General features: G+C 38.8%; 17 non-coding genes and 1 pseudogene across 17 annotated transcripts; all 18 read left to right on the top strand.

Annotated features, from left to right (window-relative positions):
• The first annotated feature begins 123 nt into the window (after positions 1 to 123).
• LOC132136558 (5S ribosomal RNA) lies at positions 124 to 242 on the top strand. The gene has a single exon (XR_009431416.1). It is a non-coding gene; the product is annotated as a 5S ribosomal RNA (ribosomal RNA).
• Positions 243 to 326: 84 nt separating this feature from the next.
• Positions 327 to 445, top strand: LOC132136247 (5S ribosomal RNA). The gene has a single exon (XR_009431144.1). It is a non-coding gene; the product is annotated as a 5S ribosomal RNA (ribosomal RNA).
• A 491-nt stretch (positions 446 to 936) lies between these two features.
• On the top strand, positions 937 to 1,053 carry LOC132136278 (5S ribosomal RNA; annotated as a pseudogene).
• Positions 1,054 to 1,749: 696 nt separating this feature from the next.
• Positions 1,750 to 1,868, top strand: LOC132136557 (5S ribosomal RNA). The gene has a single exon (XR_009431415.1). It is a non-coding gene; the product is annotated as a 5S ribosomal RNA (ribosomal RNA).
• A 602-nt stretch (positions 1,869 to 2,470) lies between these two features.
• LOC132136556 (5S ribosomal RNA) lies at positions 2,471 to 2,589 on the top strand. The gene has a single exon (XR_009431414.1). It is a non-coding gene; the product is annotated as a 5S ribosomal RNA (ribosomal RNA).
• Positions 2,590 to 2,970: 381 nt separating this feature from the next.
• Positions 2,971 to 3,089, top strand: LOC132135700 (5S ribosomal RNA). The gene has a single exon (XR_009430629.1). It is a non-coding gene; the product is annotated as a 5S ribosomal RNA (ribosomal RNA).
• Positions 3,090 to 3,173: 84 nt separating this feature from the next.
• LOC132136554 (5S ribosomal RNA) lies at positions 3,174 to 3,292 on the top strand. The gene has a single exon (XR_009431413.1). It is a non-coding gene; the product is annotated as a 5S ribosomal RNA (ribosomal RNA).
• A 715-nt stretch (positions 3,293 to 4,007) lies between these two features.
• On the top strand, positions 4,008 to 4,126 carry LOC132136553 (5S ribosomal RNA). Its single transcript, XR_009431412.1, has one exon. It is a non-coding gene; the product is annotated as a 5S ribosomal RNA (ribosomal RNA).
• A 381-nt stretch (positions 4,127 to 4,507) lies between these two features.
• On the top strand, positions 4,508 to 4,626 carry LOC132136552 (5S ribosomal RNA). Its single transcript, XR_009431411.1, has one exon. It is a non-coding gene; the product is annotated as a 5S ribosomal RNA (ribosomal RNA).
• Positions 4,627 to 5,120: 494 nt separating this feature from the next.
• On the top strand, positions 5,121 to 5,239 carry LOC132136551 (5S ribosomal RNA). The gene has a single exon (XR_009431410.1). It is a non-coding gene; the product is annotated as a 5S ribosomal RNA (ribosomal RNA).
• Positions 5,240 to 5,851: 612 nt separating this feature from the next.
• On the top strand, positions 5,852 to 5,970 carry LOC132136549 (5S ribosomal RNA). The gene has a single exon (XR_009431408.1). It is a non-coding gene; the product is annotated as a 5S ribosomal RNA (ribosomal RNA).
• Positions 5,971 to 6,351: 381 nt separating this feature from the next.
• On the top strand, positions 6,352 to 6,470 carry LOC132135698 (5S ribosomal RNA). Its single transcript, XR_009430627.1, has one exon. It is a non-coding gene; the product is annotated as a 5S ribosomal RNA (ribosomal RNA).
• Positions 6,471 to 7,062: 592 nt separating this feature from the next.
• On the top strand, positions 7,063 to 7,181 carry LOC132136548 (5S ribosomal RNA). The gene has a single exon (XR_009431407.1). It is a non-coding gene; the product is annotated as a 5S ribosomal RNA (ribosomal RNA).
• A 386-nt stretch (positions 7,182 to 7,567) lies between these two features.
• On the top strand, positions 7,568 to 7,686 carry LOC132135548 (5S ribosomal RNA). Its single transcript, XR_009430486.1, has one exon. It is a non-coding gene; the product is annotated as a 5S ribosomal RNA (ribosomal RNA).
• An 84-nt stretch (positions 7,687 to 7,770) lies between these two features.
• On the top strand, positions 7,771 to 7,889 carry LOC132136547 (5S ribosomal RNA). The gene has a single exon (XR_009431406.1). It is a non-coding gene; the product is annotated as a 5S ribosomal RNA (ribosomal RNA).
• A 494-nt stretch (positions 7,890 to 8,383) lies between these two features.
• LOC132136546 (5S ribosomal RNA) lies at positions 8,384 to 8,502 on the top strand. Its single transcript, XR_009431405.1, has one exon. It is a non-coding gene; the product is annotated as a 5S ribosomal RNA (ribosomal RNA).
• A 613-nt stretch (positions 8,503 to 9,115) lies between these two features.
• LOC132136545 (5S ribosomal RNA) lies at positions 9,116 to 9,234 on the top strand. Its single transcript, XR_009431404.1, has one exon. It is a non-coding gene; the product is annotated as a 5S ribosomal RNA (ribosomal RNA).
• A 381-nt stretch (positions 9,235 to 9,615) lies between these two features.
• On the top strand, positions 9,616 to 9,734 carry LOC132135697 (5S ribosomal RNA). The gene has a single exon (XR_009430626.1). It is a non-coding gene; the product is annotated as a 5S ribosomal RNA (ribosomal RNA).
• Positions 9,735 to 10,000: the final 266 nt, after the last annotated feature.

Below are 10,000 nucleotides of genomic sequence, written 5' to 3'. Positions count from 1 at the left end.
GTCAATGCCCAATCTCAGAATCTAAGCAGGTTTGGGCCCAGTTAGTACTTGGATGGGAGACTGCCTGGAAATACCGATTATAGTGGCTGATCTTTAAATAGCCCTCTCTTTGCAGCCTCGTTCGCTTACGGCCATACCAGCCTGGCTATGCCCGATCTCGTCTGATCTCGGAAGCTAAGCAGGTTTGGGCCTGGTTAGTACTTGGATGGGAGACCGCCTGGGAATACCAGGTGCTGTAAGCTTTTAGGTTTCCTTCTCTACTTATATAATGCACTGGCAGTTATAGTGGCTGATCTTTAAATAGCCCTCTCTTTGCAGCCTCCTTCGCTTAAGGCCATACCAGCCTGGCTATGCCCGATCTCGTCTGATCTCGGAAGCTAAGCAGGTTTGGGCCTGGTTAATACTTGGATGGGAGACCGCCTGGGAATACCAGGTGCTGTAAACTTTTAGGTTTCCTTCTCTACTTATATAATGCACTGGCGGTTATAGTGGCTGATCTTTAAATAGCCCTCTCTTTGCAGCCCAGTACTTTTGGAATTTTTCAGTAATTATCTAAGAGTTTTGCATAATTAAAAAAAAAAAAAAAAAAAAAGAGTCAATGCCCAGTCTTAGAAAACCGAAACAGGTTTGGGCCTGTTTAGTAGTTTTGGAACTTTTCATTAATTGTCTAATAATCTAGCAAAAAAAAAAAAAAAAAAAAGAGTCAATGCCCAATCTTAGAAAACCAAAACAGGTTTGGGCCTGGTTAGTACTTTTGGAAATTTTCAGTAATTATGTAATAAATTTGCAAAAAAAAAATTAAATAAATAAAGAGTCAATGCCCAATCTCAGAATCTAAGCAGGTTTGGGCCCAGTTAGTACTTGGATGGGAGACTGCCTGGAAATACCGATTATAGTGGCTGATCTTTAAATAGCCCTCTCTTTGCAGCCTCCTTCACTTACGGCCATACCAGCCTGGCTATGCCCGATCTCGTCTGATCTCGGAAGCTAAGCAGGTTTGGGCCTGGTTAGTACTTGGATGGGAGACCGCCTGGGAATACCAGGCTGTAAGCTTTTAGGTTTCCTTCTCTACTTATATAATGCACTGGCGGTTATAGTGGCTGATCTTTAAATAGCCCTCTCTTTGCAGCCTAGTACTTTTGGAATATTTCAGTAATTATCTAAGAGTTTTGCATAAATAAAAAAAAAAAAAAAAAAGAGTCAATGCCCAGTCTTAGAAAACCGAAACAGGTTTGGGCCTGTTTAGTAGTTTTGGAACTTTTCACTAATTGTCTAATAATCTAGCAAAAAAAAAAAAAGAGTCAATGCCCAGTCTTAGAAAACCGAAACAGGTTTGGGCCTGGTTAGTACTTTTGAAAATTTTCACTAATTGTCTAATAATCTTGCAAAAAAAAAAAAAAAAAAAGAGTCAATGCCCAGTCTTAGAAAACCGAAACAGGTCTGGGCCTGTTTAGTAGTTTTGGAACTTTTCACTAATTGTCTAATAATCTAGCAAAAAAAAAAAAAAAAAAAGAGTCAATGCCCAGTCTTAGAAAACCGAAACAGGTTTGGGCCTGGTTAGTACTTTTGGAAATTTTCAGTAATTATGTAATAAATTTGCAAAAAAAAAAATTAAATAAATAAAGAGTCAATGCCCAATCTCAGAATCTAAGCAGGTTTGGGCCCAGTTAGTACTTGGATGGGAGACTGCTTGGAAATACCGATTATAGTGGCTGATCTTTAAATAGCCCTCTCTTTGCAGCCTCCTTCGCTTACGGCCATACCAGCCTGGCTATGCCCGATCTCGTCTGATCTCGGAAGCTAAGCAGGTTTGGGCCTGGTTAGTACTTGGATGGGAGACCGCCTGGGAATACCAGGTGCTGTAAGCTTTTAGGTTTCCTTCTCTACTTATATAATGCACTGGCGGTTATAGTGGCTGATCTTTAAATAGCCCTCTCTTTGCAGCCTAGTACTTTTGGAATTTTTCAGTAATTATCTAAGAGTTTTGCATAAATAAAAAAAAAAAAAAAAAAAAAAGAGTCAATGCCCAGTCTTAGAAAACCGAAACAGGTTTGGGCCTGTTTAGTAGTTTTGGAACTTTTCATTAATTGTCTAATAATCTAGCAAAAAAAAAAAAAAAAAAAAGAGTCAATGCCCAGTCTTAGAAAACCGAAACAGGTTTGGGCCTGGTTAGTACTTTTGGAACTTTTCATTAATTGTCTAATAATCTAGCAAAAAAAAAAAAAAAAAAAAAGAGTCAATGCCCAGTCTTAGAAAACCGAAACAGGTTTGGGCCTGGTTAGTACTTTTGGAAATTTTCAGTAATTATGTAATAAATTTGCAAAAAAAAAAATTAAATAAATAAAGAGTCAATGCCCAATCTCAGAATCTAAGCAGGTTTGGGCCCAGTTAGTACTTGGATGGGAGACTGCTTGGAAATACCGATTATAGTGGCTGATCTTTAAATAGCCCTCTCTTTGCAGCCTCCTTCGCTTACGGCCATACCAGCCTGGCTATGCCCGATCTCGTCTGATCTCGGAAGCTAAGCAGGTTTGGGCCTGGTTAGTACTTGGATGGGAGACCGCCTGGGAATACCAGGTGCTGTAAGCTTTTAGGTTTCCTTCTCTACTTATATAATGCACTGGCGGTTATAGAGGCTGATCTTTAAATAGCCCTCTCTTTGCAGCCTAGTACTTTTGGAATATTTCAGTAATTATCTAAGAGTTTTGCATAAATAAAAAAAAAAAAAAAAAAAGAGTCAATGCCCAGTCTTAGAAAACCGAAACAGGTTTGGGCCAGGTTAGTACTTTTGGAAATTTTCAGTAATTATGTAATAAATTTGCAAAAAAATTTTTAAATAAATAAAGAGTCAATGCCCAATCTCAGAATCTAAGCAGGTTTGGGCCCAGTTAGTACTTGGATGGGAGACTGCCTGGAAATACCGATTATAGTGGCTGATCTTTAAATAGCCCTCTCTTTGCAGTCTCGTTCGCTTACGGCCATACCAGCATGGCTATGCCCGATCTCGTCTGATCTCGGAAGCTAAGCAGGTTTGGGCCTGGTTAGTACTTGGATGGGAGACCGCCTGGGAATACCAGGTGCTGTAAGCTTTTAGGTTTCCTTCTCTACTTATATAATGCACTGGCAGTTATAGTGGCTGATCTTTAAATAGCCCTCTCTTTGCAGCCTCCTTCGCTTACGGCCATACCAGCCTGGCTATGCCCGATCTCGTCTGATCTCGGAAGCTAAGCAGGTTTGGGCCTGGTTAGTACTTGGATGGGAGACCGCCTGGGAATACCAGGTGCTGTAAGCTTTCAGGTTTCCTTCTCTACTTATATAATGCACTGGCGGTTATAGTGGCTGATCTTTAAATAGCCCTCTCTTTGCAGCCCAGTACTTTTGGAATTTTTCAGTAATTATCTAAGAGTTTTGCATAAGTAAAAAAAAAAAAAAAAAAAAAGAGTCAATGCCCAGTCTTAGAAAACCGAAACAGGTTTGGGCCTGTTTAGTAGTTTTGGAACTTTTCACTAATTGTCTAATAATCTAGCAAAAAAAAAAAAAAAAAAAAAAAGAGTCAATGCCCAGTCTTAGAAAACCGAAACAGGTTTGGGCCTGTTTAGTAGTTTTGGAACTTTTCATTAATTGTCTAATAATCTAGCAAAAAAAAAAAAAAAAAAAAAAAGAGTCAATGCCCAGTCTTAGAAAACCGAAACAGGTTTGGGCCTGTTTAGTAGTTTTGGAACTTTTCATTAATTGTCTAATAATCTAGCAAAAAAAAAAAAAAAAAAAAAGAGTCAATGCCCAGTCTTAGAAAACCGAAACAGGTTTGGGCCTGGTTAGTACTTTTGGAAATTTTCAGTAATTATGTAATAAATTTGCAAAAAAAAAAATTAAATAAATAAAGAGTCAATGCCCAATCTCAGAATCTAAGCAGGTTTGGGCCCAGTTAGTACTTGGATGGGAGACTGCTTGGAAATACCGATTATAGTGGCTGATCTTTAAATAGCCCTCTCTTTGCAGCCTCCTTCGCTTACGGCCATACCAGCCTGGCTATGCCCGATCTCGTCTGATCTCGGAAGCTAAGCAGGTTTGGGCCTGGTTAGTACTTGGATGGGAGACCGCCTGGGAATACCAGGTGCTGTAAGCTTTTAGGTTTCCTTCTCTACTTATATAATGCACTGGCGGTTATAGTGGCTGATCTTTAAATAGCCCTCTCTTTGCAGCCTAGTACTTTTGGAATATTTCAGTAATTATCTAAGAGTTTTGCATAAATAAAAAAAAAAAAAAAAAAAGAGTCAATGCCCAGTCTTAGAAAACCGAAACAGGTTTGGGCCAGGTTAGTACTTTTGGAAATTTTCAGTAATTATGTAATAAATTTGCAAAAAAATTTTTAAATAAATAAAGAGTCAATGCCCAATCTCAGAATCTAAGCAGGTTTGGGCCCAGTTAGTACTTGGATGGGAGACTGCTTGGAAATACCGATTATAGTGGCTGATCTTTAAATAGCCCTCTCTTTGCAGCCACCTTCGCTTACGGCCATACCAGCCTGGCTATGCCCGATCTCGTCTGATCTCGGAAGCTAAGCAGGTTTGGGCCTGGTTAGTACTTGGATGGGAGACCGCCTGGGAATACCAGGTGCTGTAAGCTTTTAGGTTTCCTTCTCTACTTATATAATGCACTGGCGGTTATAGTGGCTGATCTTTAAATAGCCCTCTCTTTGCAGCCTAGTACTTTTGGAATTTTTCAGTAATTATCTAAGAGTTTTGCATAAATAAAAAAAAAAAAAAAAAAAAAAGATTCAATGCCCAGTCTTAGAAAACCGAAACAGGTTTGGGCCTGTTTAGTAGTTTTGGAACTTTTCACTAATTGTCTAATAATCTAGCAAAACAAAAAAAAAAAAAAAAGAGTCAATGCCCAGTCTTAGAAAACCGAAACAGGTTTGGGCCTGGTTAGTACTTTTGGAAATTTTCAGTAATTATGTAATAAATTTGCAAAAAAAAAAATTAAATAAATAAAGAGTCAATGCCCAATCTCAGAATCTAAGCAGGTATGGGCCCAGTTAGTACTTGGATGGGAGACTGCTTGGAAATACCGATTATAGTGGCTGATCTTTAAATAGCCCTCTCTTTGCAGCCTCATTCGCTTACGGCCATACCAGCCTGGCTATGCCCGATCTCGTCTGATCTCGGAAGCTAAGCAGGTTTGGGCCTGGTTAGTACTTGGATGGGAGACCGCCTGGGAATACCAGGTGCTGTAAGCTTTTAGGTTTCCTTCTCTACTTATATAATGCACTGGCGGTTATAGTGGCTGATCTTTAAATAGCCCTCTCTTTGCAGCCTAGTACTTTTGGAATTTTTCAGTAATTATCTAAGAGTTTTGCATAAATAAAAAAAAAAAAAAAAAAGAGTCAATGCCCAGTCTTAGAAAACCGAAACAGGTTTGGGCCTGTTTAGTAGTTTTGGAACTTTTCACTAATTGTCTGATAATCTAGCAAAAAAAAAAAAAAAAAAAAAAAAAGAGTCAATGCCCAGTCTTAGAAAACCGAAACAAGTTTGGGCCTGCTTAGTAGTTTTGGAACTTTTCATTAATTGTCTAATAATCTAGCAAAAAAAAAAAAAAAAAAAAAAAAAAAAAAGAGTCAATGCCCAGTCTTAGAAAACCGAAACAGGTTTGGGCCTGGTTAGTACTTTTGGAAATTTTCAGTAATTATGTAATAAATTTGCAAAAAAAAAAATTAAATAAATAAAGAGTCAATGCCCAATCTCAGAATCTAAGCAGGTTTGGGCCCAGTTAGTACTTGGATGGGAGACTGCTTGGAAATACCGATTATAGTGGCTGATCTTTAAATAGCCCTCTCTTTGCAGCCTCCTTCGCTTACGGCCATACCAGCCTGGCTATGCCCGATCTCGTCTGATCTCGGAAGCTAAGCAGGTTTGGGCCTGGTTAGTACTTGGATGGGAGACCGCCTGGGAATACCAGGTGCTGTAAGCTTTTAGGTTTCCTTCTCTACTTATATAATGCACTGGCGGTTATAGTGGCTGATCTTTAAATAGCCCTCTCTTTGCAGCCTAGTACTTTTGGAATATTTCAGTAATTATCTAAGAGTTTTGCATAAATAAAAAAAAAAAAAAAAAAAGAGTCAATGCCCAGTCTTAGAAAACCGAAACAGGTTTGGGCCAGGTTAGTACTTTTGGAAATTTTCAGTAATTATGTAATAAATTTGCAAAAAAATTTTTAAATAAATAAAGAGTCAATGCCCAATCTCAGAATCTAAGCAGGTTTGGGCCCAGTTAGTACTTGGATGGGAGACTGCCTGGAAATACCGATTATAGTGGCTGATCTTTAAATAGCCCTCTCTTTGCAGCCTCGTTCGCTTACGGCCATACCAGCATGGCTATGCCCGATCTCGTCTGATCTCGGAAGCTAAGCAGGTTTGGGCCTGGTTAGTACTTGGATGGGAGACCGCCTGGGAATACCAGGTGCTGTAAGCTTTTAGGTTTCCTTCTCTACTTATATAATGCACTGGCAGTTATAGTGGCTGATCTTTAAATAGCCCTCTCTTTGCAGCCCAGTACTTTTGGAATTTTTCAGTAATTATCTAAGAGTTTTGCATAAGTAAAAAAAAAAAAAAAAAAAAGAGTCAATGCCCAGTCTTAGAAAACCGAAACAGGTTTGGGCCTGTTTAGTAGTTTTGGAACTTTTCACTAATTGTCTAATAATCTAGCAAAAAAAAAAAAAAAAAAAAAAAAGTCAATGCCCAGTCTTAGAAAACCGAAACAGGTTTGGGCCTGTTTAGTAGTTTTGGAACTTTTCATTAATTGTCTAATAATCTAGCAAAAAAAAAAAGAGTCAATGCCCAGTCTTAGAAAACCGAAACAGGTTTGGGCCTGGTTAGTACTTTTGGAAATTTTCAGTAATTATGTAATAAATTTGCAAAAAAAAAAATTAAATAAATAAAGAGTCAATGCCCAATCTCAGAATCTAAGCAGGTTTGGGCCCAGTTAGTACTTGGATGGGAGACTGCTTGGAAATACCGATTATAGTGGCTGATCTTTAAATAGCCCTCTCTTTGCAGCCTCCTTCGCTTACGGCCATACCAGCCTGGCTATGCCCGATCTCGTCTGATCTCGGAAGCTAAGCAGGTTTGGGCCTGGTTAGTACTTGGATGGGAGACCGCCTGGGAATACCAGGTGCTGTAAGCTTTTAGGTTTCCTTCTCTACTTATATAATGCACTGGCGGTTATAGTGGCTGATCTTTAAATAGCCCTCTCTTTGCAGCCTAGTACTTTTGGAATATTTCAGTAATTATCTAAGAGTTTTGCATAAATAAAAAAAAAAAAAAAAAAAAAAAAGAGTCAATGCCCAGTCTTAGAAAACCGAAACAGGTTTGGGCCAGGTTAGTACTTTTGGAAATTTTCAGTAATTATGTAATAAATTTGCAAAAAAAATTTTAAATAAATAAAGAGTCAATGCCCAATCTCAGAATCTAAGCAGGTTTGGGCCCAGTTAGTACTTGGATGGGAGACTGCCTGGAAATACCGATTATAGTGGCTGATCTTTAAATAGCCCTCTCTTTGCAGCCTCGTTCGCTTACGGCCATACCAGCATGGCTATGCCCGATCTCGTCTGATCTCGGAAGCTAAGCAGGTTTGGGCCTGGTTAGTACTTGGATGGGAGACCACCTGGGAATACCAGGTGCTGTAAGCTTTTAGGTTTCCTTCTCTACTTATATAATGCACTGGCAGTTATAGTGGCTGATCTTTAAATAGCCCTCTCTTTGCAGCCACCTTCGCTTACGGCCATACCAGCCTGGCTATGCCCGATCTCGTCTGATCTCGGAAGCTAAGCAGGTTTGGGCCTGGTTAGTACTTGGATGGGAGACCGCCTGGGAATACCAGGTGCTGTAAGCTTTTAGGTTTCCTTCTCTACTTATATAATGCACTGGCGGTTATAGTGGCTGATCTTTAAATAGCCCTCTCTTTGCAGCCTAGTACTTTTGGAATTTTTCAGTAATTATCTAAGAGTTTTGCATAAATAAAAAAAAAAAAAAAAAAAAAAGATTCAATGCCCAGTCTTAGAAAACCGAAACAGGTTTGGGCCTGTTTAGTAGTTTTGGAACTTTTCACTAATTGTCTAATAATCTAGCAAAACAAAAAAAAAAAAAAAAGAGTCAATGCCCAGTCTTAGAAAACCGAAACAGGTTTGGGCCTGGTTAGTACTTTTGGAAATTTTCAGTAATTATGTAATAAATTTGCAAAAAAAAAAATTAAATAAATAAAGAGTCAATGCCCAATCTCAGAATCTAAGCAGGTTTGGGCCCAGTTAGTACTTGGATGGGAGACTGCTTGGAAATACCGATTATAGTGGCTGATCTTTAAATAGCCCTCTCTTTGCAGCCTCATTCGCTTACGGCCATACCAGCCTGGCTATGCCCGATCTCGTCTGATCTCGGAAGCTAAGCAGGTTTGGGCCTGGTTAGTACTTGGATGGGAGACCGCCTGGGAATACCAGGTGCTGTAAGCTTTTAGGTTTCCTTCTCTACTTATATAATGCACTGGCGGTTATAGTGGCTGATCTTTAAATAGCCCTCTCTTTGCAGCCTAGTACTTTTGGATTTTTTAAGTAATTATCTAAGAGTTTTGCATAAATAAAAAAAAAAAAAAAAAAAAAGAGTCAATGCCCAGTCTTAGAAAACCGAAACAGGTTTGGGCCTGTTTAGTAGTTTTGGAACTTTTCACTAATTGTCTGATAATCTAGCAAAAAAAAAAAAAAAAAAAAAAAAGAGTCAATGCCCAGTCTTAGAAAACCGAAACAAGTTTGGGCCTGCTTAGTAGTTTTGGAACTTTTCATTAATTGTCTAATAATCTAGCAAAAAAAAAAAAAAAAAAAAAAAAAAAAAGAGTCAATGCCCAGTCTTAGAAAACCGAAACAGGTTTGGGCCTGGTTAGTACTTTTGGAAATTTTCAGTAATTATGTAATAAATTTGCAAAAAAAAAATTTAAATAAATAAAGAGTCAATGCCCAATCTCAGAATCTAAGCAGGTTTGGGCCCAGTTAGTACTTGGATGGGAGACTGCTTGGAAATACCGATTATAGTGGCTGATCTTTAAATAGCCCTCTCTTTGCAGCCTCCTTCGCTTACGGCCATACCAGCCTGGCTATGCCCGATCTCGTCTGATCTCGGAAGCTAAGCAGGTTTGGGCCTGGTTAGTACTTGGATGGGAGACCGCCTGGGAATACCAGGTGCTGTAAGCTTTTAGGTTTCCTTCTCTACTTATATAATGCACTGGCGGTTATAGTGGCTGATCTTTAAATAGCCCTCTCTTTGCAGCCTAGTACTTTTGGAATATTTCAGTAATTATCTAAGAGTTTTGCATAAATAAAAAAAAAAAAAAAAAAAGAGTCAATGCCCAGTCTTAGAAAACCGAAACAGGTTTGGGCCAGGTTAGTACTTTTGGAAATTTTCAGTAATTATGTAATAAATTTGCAAAAAAAATTTTAAATAAATAAAGAGTCAATGCCCAATCTCAGAATCTAAGCAGGTTTGGGCCCAGTTAGTACTTGGATGGGAGACTGCCTGGAAATACCGATTATAGTGGCTGATCTTTAAATAGCCCTCTCTTTGCAGCCTCGTTCGCTTACGGCCATACCAGCATGGCTATGCCCGATCTCGTCTGATCTCGGAAGCTAAGCAGGTTTGGGCCTGGTTAGTACTTGGATGGGAGACCGCCTGGGAATACCAGGTGCTGTAAGCTTTTAGGTTTCCTTCTCTACTTATATAATGCACTGGCAGTTATAGTGGCTGATCTTTAAATAGCCCTCTCTTTGCAGCCCAGTACTTTTGGAATTTTTCAGTAATTATCTAAGAGTTTTGCATAAGTAAAAAAAAAAAAAAAAAAAAAGAGTCAATGCCCAGTCTTAGAAAACCGAAACAGGTTTGGGCCTGTTTAGTAGTTTTGGAACTTTTCACTAATTGTCTAATAATCTAGCAAAAAAAAAAAAAAAAAAAAAGAGTCAATGC

The sequence above is a fragment of the Carassius carassius genome, unplaced genomic scaffold, assembly GCF_963082965.1.
Source record: "Carassius carassius unplaced genomic scaffold, fCarCar2.1 SCAFFOLD_60, whole genome shotgun sequence".
Classification (NCBI taxonomy): Eukaryota; Metazoa; Chordata; class Actinopteri; order Cypriniformes; family Cyprinidae; genus Carassius; species Carassius carassius.
The sequence above is the reverse complement of the archived record's forward strand: the minus strand, read 5'-3'. Positions and strand labels throughout refer to the sequence as shown.